This window comes from Rhinoraja longicauda, chromosome 4 (genome assembly GCF_053455715.1).
Source record: "Rhinoraja longicauda isolate Sanriku21f chromosome 4, sRhiLon1.1, whole genome shotgun sequence".
Taxonomy (NCBI): domain Eukaryota; kingdom Metazoa; phylum Chordata; class Chondrichthyes; order Rajiformes; family Arhynchobatidae; genus Rhinoraja; species Rhinoraja longicauda.
Genome location: NC_135956.1, coordinates 49,358,397 through 49,371,480, shown reverse-complemented (window position 1 = coordinate 49,371,480; position 13,084 = coordinate 49,358,397). Strand labels below are relative to the sequence as shown.

Genomic DNA, 13,084 nt, shown 5'->3' with positions numbered 1-13,084 from the left:
ACATTAGCTCCTGCATTAACAGTCTTAAAATACACATATTTGTCTTGGAATGTTATCAACCTTCTGCAACCTCTTTTGGATTACATTACTCCTGCTGTTCCAGCCTCCCAAGCTATCCTTATTTTAATCAGCTCATCACAGGCAGTCATGCCTTCATCTACCTAGCTGCAAACTACCTCTGGCTACAGAGGCTGTAAAGAGTGGTGGACTCAGAACAATCCATCAAGGCATAGCCCTCCCCACCATCAAGAGCATCAGGAAGCAAGCATCTCACATCAAGGATTCCCACATCTGGGCTATATCCTCTTCTCACTGCTACCATCAAGCAGGATGTACAGAAGGTTGAAGTCTTGCACCACCAAGTTTAGGAGCAGTAACTTTCCTTCAACTATCAGGTTCTAGAACAAACCTACATAATCTGAATCCTATTTATTGCCCCTCCCGAATCCTGATTAAAAGATGTTATTATTTTGAGTTGCTGCAGATCTTCTGCTGAAAGTGATCTCACAGTGCTGGCAGTCAGGGAATTCCAAGATTTAGACTTGAGTTCCATCAGGATGGTGAAATTGTGCAGAGAAATGTGTTCCCATTAGTCTGCTGTCCTTATCTTTTAAGTAGCGGTGGTCATGGATTTGGGACATGCAAAATTGAATTACAATGAATACTTTATTGTCACATGTGACAAATCACAGGGAAATTCTTTGCTTACATACCCAAGGTATACAAATAGTCATCCATAAAGGGCACATACAAAGTTACAAATTCCCCCTCTCCCACGCCTGGTCCCCCTTTGTTCTTCCCCCTTCCCCTCTCCTTCATGGTGGTCCCCACATGCCGGGTCCTCCATTGTCCATTGTTCTCCCCCGCTGGGTCCCCATTGTTCTTCCCCCTCCCTCATGGCAGTCCCCCCACACTGGCTCCTCTTTTGTTCCTTCCCTGTCAGGATAGCCTCGGCAAGCAATTATAATCCATGTTGTGTATTATACATATTGCAGCTTTAGTGTGTGGATGGTGGAGGGAAAGATCAAATTAGGGTAGTTTGAGTTTTATATTTACAGCAAGCCCACATTTGTGATACCCTTAAAATAAAGCCACGAATAAGGTGATTTTTGAAGCAGCTAATTCAAAATCACTATTTTGTTGATCTTAGCCTGTAAATGGAATGAACGCCTTGTTTACTCTTTATTGCCATTATAGATTACTGACAGATTTTCTCCGTTGTTTGCAGATTTGAGGAATGCAGATAAAATATAAAGAATATTGTGAACAAACCTACAAAGAGAAGAAATAGATGAATAACACTGCTCCTCATGGCTCTGTGAGCTTTACGTAAATGTGAAGAAATGACCGCAGGGAAACAAATCAAAATCATTACTGAAATTAGATCGTGCCACATATGGCAAAATCTGCCTTGTGTCTCTACATCTTCAATGCCTGCAATAAAATGCATGATAACTGTAATTAGACATTTGGTCATGTCAATACCAGAAAAAGGAGTAAAACTTGCAGCAAATCTGCAAGCAAGGGTTTTAAGCAAGCTTTCCATATCCAAGCTGGAATTTGTTTTTTGGGGTGCACTGTTCCTGAGCAACCTTTCTACAAACAACCTGGTGAGTTGTGATGGAAGACCAGCACCGTTAAAGAAGAGGGCAGACTGTGCTTGATCTGACACACTGCTCTGTAGCTAGACGCAATTCCTGCAGCCTGCAGAAGACTGTCAGTCCTCAGTTTGATGCCAAAGGACTGTTTCACTGTCTTTATTAAATGTCTTTAATAATCAGCAATATTTAAGAATCGTTGCAATTCAAAATTAAAAACGGTTAATTTAAAAAAGATAATATAAAACACCTTAAACCTATTTTCAGTAAGCAAAAACATAAATGCACAGTGGAATATAAAGAAATACGTAACTAAATGTCTTTTTTATTTAATGGAGATTCAAGGAACAGCAGATGCTGGAATCTTGAGTAAAGCCGAAAGTGTTGGAGTAACACGGCATCTGTGGTGGGAATAGAAAGGTAATGCTGCGGGTCAGGGCCAAAACATCGCATATCCATTCCCTCCATCGATGCTACGTGACCTGTTGAGTTGGACCTGGTAGGGGACTTAAAAAGGTTTTAAGCCTTTTATTTAAGTTTAGAGATCCAATTCTAATGAATGGGCCTGTGGTAGGGACCCGGCATGGGGGAGGGGGTGGGGGGGGGGGGCTGCTGAGAACGAAGGGGGAACCGGCGGAGTCAAGTCAAGTCAAGTCAATTTTATTTGTATAGCACATTTAAAAACAACCCACGTTGACCAAAGTGCTGTACATTTGATTAGGTTCCAATAAATTGATTAGGAGTGGAGGGGGGAGGAGGGGTGGGGTGGGGAGGGGTGGCCCACTGGGGTGGCAAGCAGTAAATAAGACTCTTTCATACTTTGTATCTTTGTCGGTGCCAGACACGTGGTGACTCTTGTGTACTGCCGAGGTTGTATGCAAAACAAAGCATTTCACTGTACCTAGGTACCCCAGGTACATGTGACAATAAATTAACATTCATCATTCACTCATTCACTAGCTAAGAGTGGCATAGATTTGAGGGGGGCAGATGTGAAGTGCAATTGGTTCTTCAGTTCAATAAGTTTCAGTTTCAATTTCAGTTTTAGTTTAGTTTATTGTCACGAGTACCGAGGTACAGTGAAAGGCTTTTGTTGGGTGCTAACCATGTCAGCAGAAAGACAATACATGATTACAATGGAGCCATTCACAGTGCATAGATACATGACAAGGGAATAGTGCAAGTTAAAGCCAGAAATGTTTGATCAAAGATGGTCCGAGGGTCACCAATAAGGTCGATAGTAGTTCAGGACCGCTCTCTAGTTGAGGATGGATGGCCTGATAACAGCTGGGATGAAACTGGCTGAATCTGGAGGTGTGCCTTTTCACACTTCTATACCTTTTGCCCGATGGGAGAGGAAAGAAAAGGGAATGCCCAGGGTGCGTCTTTGATTATGGTTCTGGCCTCCCTGAGGCGGGGTGAGGTATAAATGGAGTCAATAGAAGGGAGGTTGGTTCGTGTGATGGTCTGGGCTGCGTCCACAATTTGCTGCAATTTCTTGCGGTCTTGGATGGAGCTGTTCTCAAACCAAGCAGCATTGCATCCTGATAAAATGGTTTCCATGGTGCATCTGTAGAAGTTGGTGGGGGTTGTTTGGGACATGCCGAACCTCCGAAGCCTTCTAAGGAAGTAGAAGCGTTGGTGTGCTTTCTTGGTCTTTGCTTCAATATGGGTGGTCTAGGAGAAGTTGGTGATATTTACTTCAATTTGAAGTTTTTACTCCAATGAATTTGAAGTTTATGTATCATGGCTAGGCCAAAGGAAGAATAATCGCCACCCTGCTCCGTATTTCTGCAGGCATGGAAGTCCAAAACACTTTATCATGGGCAGAATCAGTGGTTCTATGCAAGACCACTGAATTTCCAGTTACCTTTATTTCGCTTTCTACAGATGCAGCCTGTGATCTCCATCATTTTCTCCATCATTTTCTGTTTCATTTAAGATTTCAAACATCTGCAGCACTTTGTTTTTGGAAATCGCCTTTTTGACTTTAACAAACAATGAATGTGATAGGATCCCCACGTGCCTGTTTGTTATTAAGAGTTGATGTGGTTGACCTCAGTGGCTCCAGTGGCTGTCCTCCATTGTATAGGGGAGGGGGGAACAGTCTCAGTCGACTCCATACTTATCTGTCCCAATGTAGCCAGATCACCTCTGGTGACAGGCCTCAAGCAGGCTATCCTGATCATTGGTATTTGCTAGTGGTACTGTGGAGTTAGTCAAACTAAATGTCACCAGAAGTTGCCTTGAATAGAATGCCTTACTCCTCAATAGATGCTTTACTCCTCAATGGAGTTGGAGGATGATGCAGAGACACTCTGATGCTTTGAGATGCCTGCTGTAGGGAATCCAATCAGTGAGACTGTCTGTAGACGCAGCATTAACCTGAATGTCTGATACTGGTGACACACTGGTCAACTGCAGTTTTCTCTTAACCTTTCCATTGCCTAGAGGCTGTCAGGTGTGAGTGACCTATTTTCTCTTGAGCGAAGCACATTAACCTTGTGCTCACTAACCTCAATATCTCCTGATTCCTCAATGTTATAAACTGCAAACTTACACCATGCCTCCCACCCATGACTTTGTGTCCTCCCTGCATGTGTAATCAACTAGTTTAGTTTAGTTCAGTTTAGTTTAGAGATACATTGCGGAAACAGGCCCTTCGGCCCACTAAGCCCATGCTGACCAGCGATCACCGTACACTCACACTATTCCTCACACAAAGGACAATTTACAAAATTTATTGAAGCCAAACCTGTACGTCTTTGGAGAGTGGGAGGAAACCGGAGCCCACGGAGAAAACTCACGCAGTCACAGGGAGAATGTACAAATTCTGTACAGACATCACCCATGGTCATGATCAAACCTGGGTGTCTAGCGCTGTAAGGCAGCAACTCTGCCACTACGCCACCGTTCTGCCTTCAAATTCTCCAATCCTTTTTTTTCAACTAAAGCAGTCCATAGGAATTGAGGATGACTTGCTTCTACCCAGGGTCTGTGTGTTTTGAAGTGGTTGATGAAAGCAACGAGGGATCCAAAAACTGTGATACACATGGGTGCAGGGGATGCTTGATGGGGTGACGGGCAAATAGTTTGGGTAGCGGTGTGCTCCTTCCTGTTTACATCGGGCCTCTCTGAGGTCTTGATAATGTGAGTCCAAGTTCTCAATGCCAGTTCCAATGATCCTTCTCCATTTTGACTGCTCATGGGCTAATGATTCCAATAGGTTGATGGGAGTCATATTTTTTCAACGAAGGTTTCAAGGCATCTTTTGAATTGCTTCTTTCACCTGCCTGTTTTTCTCTTGGAGCTTGTTGTGAGTTTTTCTCTTGTTCACCTGCCTACTTTTTGTGAGTCTAGAGTTAATTATGTGAATGATATAGCTTTCCCATCGAAGCTAGCTGTGTGTAATTAAGGCCCAAGTGCTGGGGATGCTGGGCTGGGAGAGGACACTGACAATAGTCTACTCATCTTGGCAGTTGAGCTGAGGGGTTGGGCAGGGACATTGCTGGTGATACCTCCCCAGCGTTTCAAAGTGCTTGCTGTAGGTGGTCCATATATCAGAAATAGACAGAAGTCTGAAGATCACTCCTGCATGGTGGACCATGAGTTTGGTGCTGCCTTGATCAGTAAATTATTTGTTCCTCTCTGGGGAACTGGTTCAAAAGAGGTGATAAGGCCTGGGGCACATCAACCATGGTCGTATTGAATGGCAAGGCAGGCTTGAGGGGCCGAGTGGCCTATGAGTGTCCTATGTTCTTTTGTTCTCATGTTTTCAGATAGCCAGAGGATGTCCTGGTGCACAGTGGGCAATGGAGAATTTTATCTTCGATGTCCTCCTTTGCTGAGAGCTGCCTCCGGAAAAATCGTTTCACATTTTCTGTTGGGGAGTAATGTGAGGTTTTAACCCTTGTGCCTTTCCAATGGTAGCAATAACTTCAGCTCTTGTCGCCTGAACTCCAATCATTAATGCCTTCCTCTTTCCACAGGCTTTATGATATTCTTTCTGATTCTCTCCTAATAACCTCCCACCTTGCCTTAAAGTTTCCACGAAGCACTTTCGCTTTTTTTTTTTGTCTTCTCGGTGCTATATAAATGCAGATTGGTGGTACTAACTCCCTTGTATTGTTTTGTTTTGTCTTCTAGGTGCTATATAAATGCAGATTGGTGGTAATAGCTCCCTTGTATTGTTTGCGATCTGTTAGGTATTTCATGTGTGATGTTTTCAATCGTTACAAAGCCTATGATGGAAAACAAATCACATTGAAACAAAATGTGGCCGGAATTATTGGGAAGCAGCTTTAATTTATAGAATAATATAATGAAAGCCTGTTTCAGCTGAATATTTGACGAATAGACTGAAACACATGGCTCGGCTTAATAATAGGCTACATGACTCAGGAATGAGGTCATCTTGATACATCGGAAATAACATTTAATCTACGTTTTTAAACTGTGATTACATTGAATGCAAAGTTACATTTCAATTATTTGTTTTATGAGTAATAAGTATATTTATATTGTAAAGGTCAGAAATTCAATTTGTTTTGATTAGAAGAAACAAAGTTACATTAGTTAATAAGTAAGATTTTGCAGTTTAAAAAAATTATCTGTGGATTAAGTTTTCTTTGAGAGTTGATTTACAAAGAAATCAAGCTGTCTATCATCGCAAAGCAAAACCCCTTATTTTATATATATATATATATATATATATATATATATATATTTATGCTCTCAAGTATTAATGAAGCAATAATTGTTATTGATTTGATTTGTTATCAGATTAGAGTCAAACCAACAAAATTGTAAAATGCATTAAAACAATGATTTTTACTTTTAGTTTTGCAAAAGGGGCAAAGAGAAAACCCTGCTCGGTAGCAGTGAAAATAAATAGTACGCACTTCGCCCTGTGAGAACTGGTATGGTGTGATGCTTCAGTAGATACTGTAAATACCATTCAGACTGAAGACAAAACAGAAAATACACATCGTTGTAGCTTTGGCATCATGCAATAATTTAAAGACTAGTCATCAGAAAAAAATTGTAGAGTAACTTTTGTGGTGAAATGCTGCATCAGGCACACATTGATGGAAATATTACAGAGCCGTGCAAATCAGTTTCTGTTCCCAGCTGGGCTTTTGTTTGTTCAGATATTTCTTTTACATTTACAAGTGAGTTGAGTTGTATTTAATATGACTTTGAACATGCACTAAACACTTGTATTTCCAGACCTCCAGCCATTTGTGTTTTATGACACATATGAATGTTTAGTTAGCTGCGTATTGATGACGATCAAGACCGATATAAAATTTGAGAATTATTTCTCCAAAGGAAAAGCAAGTTTGGAAATAAAAATCACAGGAAATATTATGCTGGAATTAACCTGTTTATGGTCATTGTGATAAATATGGATAAAATGGATTGCAAAATGTTTAAAATACTACCAAGAACCTTTCTCTCTCCATTTTTACAAGTCTTGTCTGCTGGCTCTTTCTATAAACGTGCATGTTGTTGGTTATTTGAAGTTTGTTCATTTATCCCTCTCTGCTAAAAATTTAGTGGCTCCGTGGTTTCACTATGTACTTATCACATGGATTATTGCTGGCAAAGTTATCTTGTAAAATGGCTGGAGCTCTCAGACTAACACGGAATAACAGTTCAATCAAACAACACTTTTTTTTTCCATCATGGAGGCCCTGGGTTATGCTGTTCTTTGCCTGAATTTGCCTGAGTTTGCCTGAATGAAGAAAGAACTGAAAATAAGGCCAGAAGTGATCATTGAAATATTCTGCATTTGCAAAGGTTCTGTAGTTTGCTTACACACTGTTATTTTATTGTTATTTTTTTCCCCTGCAGAAATCATAAAAGAATACTTATGATTGCAGGATTAAAAAAATGGCAAGTGCCTTTCACAGCAATGTCAGTAATGCCGTAATTATGGTTATTGACTAAAAACATGAATTAAATCCAAGGTACAGAGGTAATGTTTGCAGATCAATTATTTCTTTAGTGCTCCTGACGAATCTGTTTTCCAAGTGATGATTTAACAGATAGAATCTGCTTGTTAGGAAATGCAATATGCTGGAGTTCAATTTGATTTAGATGCAAATATATGTTCAGTCTATTTCAGACGATTTCAGTGTACCTTTGACAGAAAGGGCAAATGCGTGCTGGCTAAAAATTGATGATTTAAAAATCTAATATCTATGCTATCTTTTCCTTTTGTTATTGTACATCCCATGCTCTCAAGTAAGACCATGACATTTAGTCTATAAGTGTTGCGATGTGTATGGAGATGGCTGATTAGACCGATCTGGGGTCGAAAGTTCCTTTCACACAGGTGACAGATGTGTTGGGCTGTCATAGAGTCATACACCATGGAAACAGGCCCTTAGGCCCAAGTTGCCTATGCCGACCAAGATGCTCCATCTACACTGGTCCCACCTGCCTGCATTTGGCCCACTTCCTCATAAACCTTTCCTATCCATTTTTCTATCCAAATGTCTTTTAAATGTTGTGATTTAAAAGTACCTGCCTCTACTACCTCCCCTGAAAGCCCGTTCCATACACTTACCATCCTTTGTGTGAAAAACTTGTCCCTCAGGTTCCTATTAATTCTTTCCCCTCTCACCTTAAACCTATGTCCTCTGGTTCTTGATTCCCCTACTCTGGATAAAAGACTGTGCATTTACCTTACCTATTTCCCTCATATGCTTTAGCATCAGTGGTTTTTAATTGTCAAGATTCTCTTTTTCTCTTTGCTTCCTCCATTCTAGCTTCCTCGCGTGAGTGAGCCTCACTTTTCGTGCTGGTACGCCAAACAGGTTGATCCAATGCTTGCTGTTCCCAGTGGCGTGTGTTAATGTTGAAACTCTTCAGGGATGTTCTCAGAGAGTCTTTGAATCTCATTTTGTATCACACAGTAGTACAGTTGCTTGAGCTGCTACCTCACAACTCCAACAACCCAGGTTCAATCCTGACCTCATCTGTCATCTGTGTGGAGTTTTCCTTTGTTATTAACTACATAATTAGTCAAAATTTAGTTTAGCATTTAGTATACTAGATGCGTGATGAAAAGGTATATTACTTTTTCAAAGTTTATTTTTTCATTGAATTCATGGATATGCGTACATGTACATTAATTAATTAGAACATCTGTATAAGGTAAGAGTATTATTTTAGATTTTTTTTTAGATTTAGAGATACAGCGCAGAAACAGGCCCTTCGGCCCACCGGGTCCGCGCCGCCCAGCGATCCCCGCACACTAACACTATCCTACACCCACTAGGGACATTTTTTACATTTGTACAGCCAATTAACCTACATACCTGTACGTCTTTGGAGTGTGGGAGGAAACCGAAGATCTCGGAGAAAACCCACGCAGGTCACGGGGAGAACGTACAAACTCCATACAGACGGCGCCCGTAGTCAGGATCGAACCTGAATCTCCAGCGCTGCATTCGCTGTAAGGCAGCAACTCTACCGCTGCGCCACCGTGCCGCCCGTGTAATTGTCTTGTGGGATTGTTTCACTAATATCATTAATGGTCTCTCAGTTGAAATTCATGGTCCCACTGATTGCAAACTTCCTTTAGTTCTCATGCTTGGGAATGTTTCAAGGCAAGTCAAGTCAAGCTTATTGTCATACCCACAAGTACAGTGAGGTACAGTTGTAATGAAAATTATGCTTGCAGCAACATCTCAGGCATGTAAACTCAGATAACGCACTCAGATAAATCATAAATTGTACACAAAATTACAGGTACATTCTGCAAGACTGTACACAGAAACATATTGTGCAAAAACCAAAACATTATTGAAAAATACAATTACAAAACAAATCTCCTGTTGCCAAAGGAAGCTTAAGATAAATTTAGTTTAGTTTAGTTTAGAGATATAACGCAGAAACAGGCCCTTCGGCTACCGAGTCCACGCCGACCAGTGATCCCCATTACATTAGCATACTCTACACCTAAGGGACAATTAACAATTTTTGCTGAAGCCAATTAAACCTGCACGTCTTCAGAGAGTAGGAGGAAACCAGAGCAGCCGAGGAAAACCGATGCGGTCACAGGGAGAACGTACAAACTCCAGGCAGACAACACCCTTGGTCAGGATGAAACTCGGGTCACTGATGCTGAAAGGCAGCAACTCTGCTGCTGCGCCACCGTGCCGCCCCAAATCTTTGTATATAAGAGCAAAACACTGCAGATGCTGGAAATCTGTAATAATAACAGAACATGTTCACTCAGCAGGGCAGGCAGCTTCTTTGTGAATGCTGATGTTCCAGATCAATGACCCTCAATCAGAATATATTCAGTGACTGAGCGAGGATACGCTGTGATATGGGAAAGAAAATCCCTCTGAATGAAAAGATTTTTATCTTGTCTCAGCCCTCTTATCATGAAGCATTTTGTCTTGTCTCAGTCCTCTTATCATCTGCTTCATCCATCCTCAGAAAAAACCTGCCATCTAGGAATCATTTGCATGAACTTTCAGGGCACGCACTCCATAGCAAGTATATCCTTACCCAGATCTCCCTCTATCTTCCTGTCTCCACCTATATCCTTCCTTTGTCCCGCCCCCCTGACATCAGTCTGAAGAAGGGTCTCGACCCGAAACGTCACCCATTCCTTCTCTCCCGAGATGCTGCCTGACCTGCTGAGTTACTCCAGCATTTTGTGAATAAATCGATTTGTACCAGCATCTGCAGTTATTTTCTTATATCCTTACTCAGGTTGGGAGACCAGGCTTACATGCAATATTCCAGTTGCGGTCTCACCGGATCCTCTTTAATTCCAGTAGATCCCTATAACTATAGTATAAGAAAATAACTGCAGATGCTGGTACAAATCGATTTATTCACAAAATGCTGGAGTAACTCAGCAGGTCAGGCAGCATCTCGGGAGAGAAGGAATGGGTGACGTTTCGGGTCGAGACCCTTCTTCAGACTGATGTCGGGGGTGGGACAAAGGAAGGATATAGGTGGAGACAGGAAGATAGAGGGAGATCTGGGAAGGAGGAGGGGAAGGGAGGGACAGAGGAGGGGAAGGGAGGGACAGAGGAGCTATCTGAAGTTGGAGAAGTCGACGTTCAAACCACCGGGCTGCAAACTGCCCAGGCGAAATATGAGGTGCTGCTCCTCCAATTTCCGGCGGGCCTCACTATGGCACTGGAGGAGGCCCATGACAGAGAGGTCAGACTGGGAATGGGAGGGGGAGTTAAAGTGCTGGGCCACCGGGAGATCAGTTGCGTTAATGCGGACCGAGCGCAGGTGTTCAGCGAAGCGATCGCCGAGCCTGCGCTTGGTTTCGCCGATATAAATAAGTTGACATCTAGAGCAGCGAATGCAATAGATGAGGTTGGAGGAGGTGCAGGTGAACCTCTGTCTCACCTGGAAAGACTGTTTGGGTCCTTTGATGGAGTTGAGGGGGGAGGTAAAGGGACAGGTGTTGCATCTCATGCGGTTGCAAGGGAAAGTGCCCGGGGTTGGGGTGGTTTGGGTAGGAAGGGACGAGTGGACCAGGGAGTTACGGAGGGAACGGTCTCTGCGGAACGCAGAGAGGGGAGTGGATGGGAAGATATGGCCAGTGGTGGGGTCCCGTTGTAGGTGACGGAAATGTTGGTGGATGATATGTTGGATCCGCTGGCTGGTGGGGTGGAAGGTGAGAATGAGGGGGATCCTGTCCTTGTTGCGAGTGGGGGGAGGGGGAGCAAGAGCGGAGCTGCGGGATGTAGAAGAGACCCTAGTGAGAGCCTCATCTATAATGGAGGAGGGGAAGCCCCGTTTTCTGAAGAACGAGGACATCTCGGAAGCCCTAGTCTCATCCACTCTCTGTACACTAAGGGCAATTTACAGTGGTGAATTAACCTACAAACCTGTATGTCTTTGGGATGTGGCGGCAAACCAGAGCACATGGAGGAAACTCATGTGGTCACAAAGAAAACGTATAAATTCCACTCAGACAGCACCCGAGGTGAGGATCGAACCCGAGACTCTGGTACTGTGAAGCAGTGGCTCCACCTCCTGTGCCACTGTGCTGCCCCTAGGTTAGCCTAAGTATTCTGAAGACCCTTAATCTCTGCAGCAGAGATTATTGTTAATAGTGGGTGATTCTACCTGCAAAGAGGTTGCATTTCAACTAGCAGCAGTTAAGGGATTGCCAGCTAATGATGTGTAATGGTGTAAGTCATCGGGGAGAGAGGGGGACACCGTAATGGAACAGCAGTGGAAATGCAACAACCAATTTAACATTTTACCCTCCAACATGTCAGTGATCCTCTTGTTCATCTGTTTTAAGACTCAGATTCAATTCTATCTGTTCTAGTATCATTGACTATGTGGTTGGTGTGAAGAAGGAAAGCATTTTGACTTCAGAAGTGTTTCGATGATCTGATCAGTCATGCAGACAAAGATGCTTATAAAGCCACATGGCTGCTTTCCTTTATTACCCAAGACATTGGATGCAAAGGCAGAGAGATTATAACAGAACTGCGCACCGACTTGTCAGGCTACAACTTGAGGACTGTAAATTCCAGGAGGGATGTAATTGCATTGGAAAGGATGCAGGGGAGTTTTATGAGGATGTTGCCAGCATCGGAAAATAGGAAAATTGTAGCTATTAGGAAAGACTGGATAAGCTCTGGTTATTTTCTTTGGAACAGCAGAGGTTGAGATGAGCTTTAATTGCAGTGTATAAAATTTATCTGGGCCTAAATAAGTGTAAGTAGGAGGGCTATTTTTCACAGCTGAGGAAAAGCAGGGAGCATTGACTTATTGCAATGGGTGGAAGGATTAGAAAGAGAAGATAAGGATAAGTATTTACATCCAGAGAGCGATGGGAGTCTGGAACTCTAGACCTGAAAGGGCTGAAACCCTCCTCCCACAGTTTAGAAGAGCTTAATTGCATGTAAATATGCTAGACTGTTACTGGAAGGTGGGATGAGGGTAAGGAGTTATTTTTTTCAGTTGGAATGGAGACAATGTCCTGAATGGTGCTCCTCTGTGATTCAGTGTATATTTTTGTTGGCAATACTCTTGTGAAAAGCTTTAGGATGTTTTGTAACTAACAGGCACCATATAAGTCAAGTCAAGTCAAGTTTATTTGTCACATACACATACACGATGTGCAGTGAAATGAAAGTGGCAATGCCTGCGGATTGTGCACAAAAAGAATTACAGTTACAGCATATAAATAAAGTTAATAAGTTACTATAGTGTAGACAAAAATTTAGTCTCTGGAGTTATAAAAGTTGACAGTCCTGATGGCCTGTGGGAAGAAACTCCGTCTCATCCTCTCCGTTTTCACAGCGTGACAGCGGAGGCGTTTGCCTGATCATAGCAGCTGGAACAGTCCGTTGCTGGGGTGGCATGAATCCCTCATGATCTTGCTTGCTCTGGATCTGCACCTCCTGATGTATAGGTCCTGCAGGGGGACGAGTGTAGTTCCCATGGTGCGTTCTGCCGAACGCACTACTCTCTGCAGG

The 13,084-nt window shown here is 42.7% G+C and overlaps 1 long non-coding RNA gene across 2 annotated transcripts in view; it reads left to right on the top strand.

Annotated features, from left to right (window-relative positions):
- Positions 1-1,792, top strand: part of LOC144593150 (uncharacterized) — a 43,463-nt gene extending 41,671 nt beyond the window's left edge. For both annotated transcript variants that reach the window (XR_013547209.1, XR_013547210.1), the window contains exon 3: positions 1,229-1,792. This is a non-coding gene — a long non-coding RNA (uncharacterized LOC144593150). The remainder of the gene's footprint in view (positions 1-1,228) is intronic.
- The last annotated feature ends 11,292 nt before the right edge of the window (positions 1,793-13,084 follow it).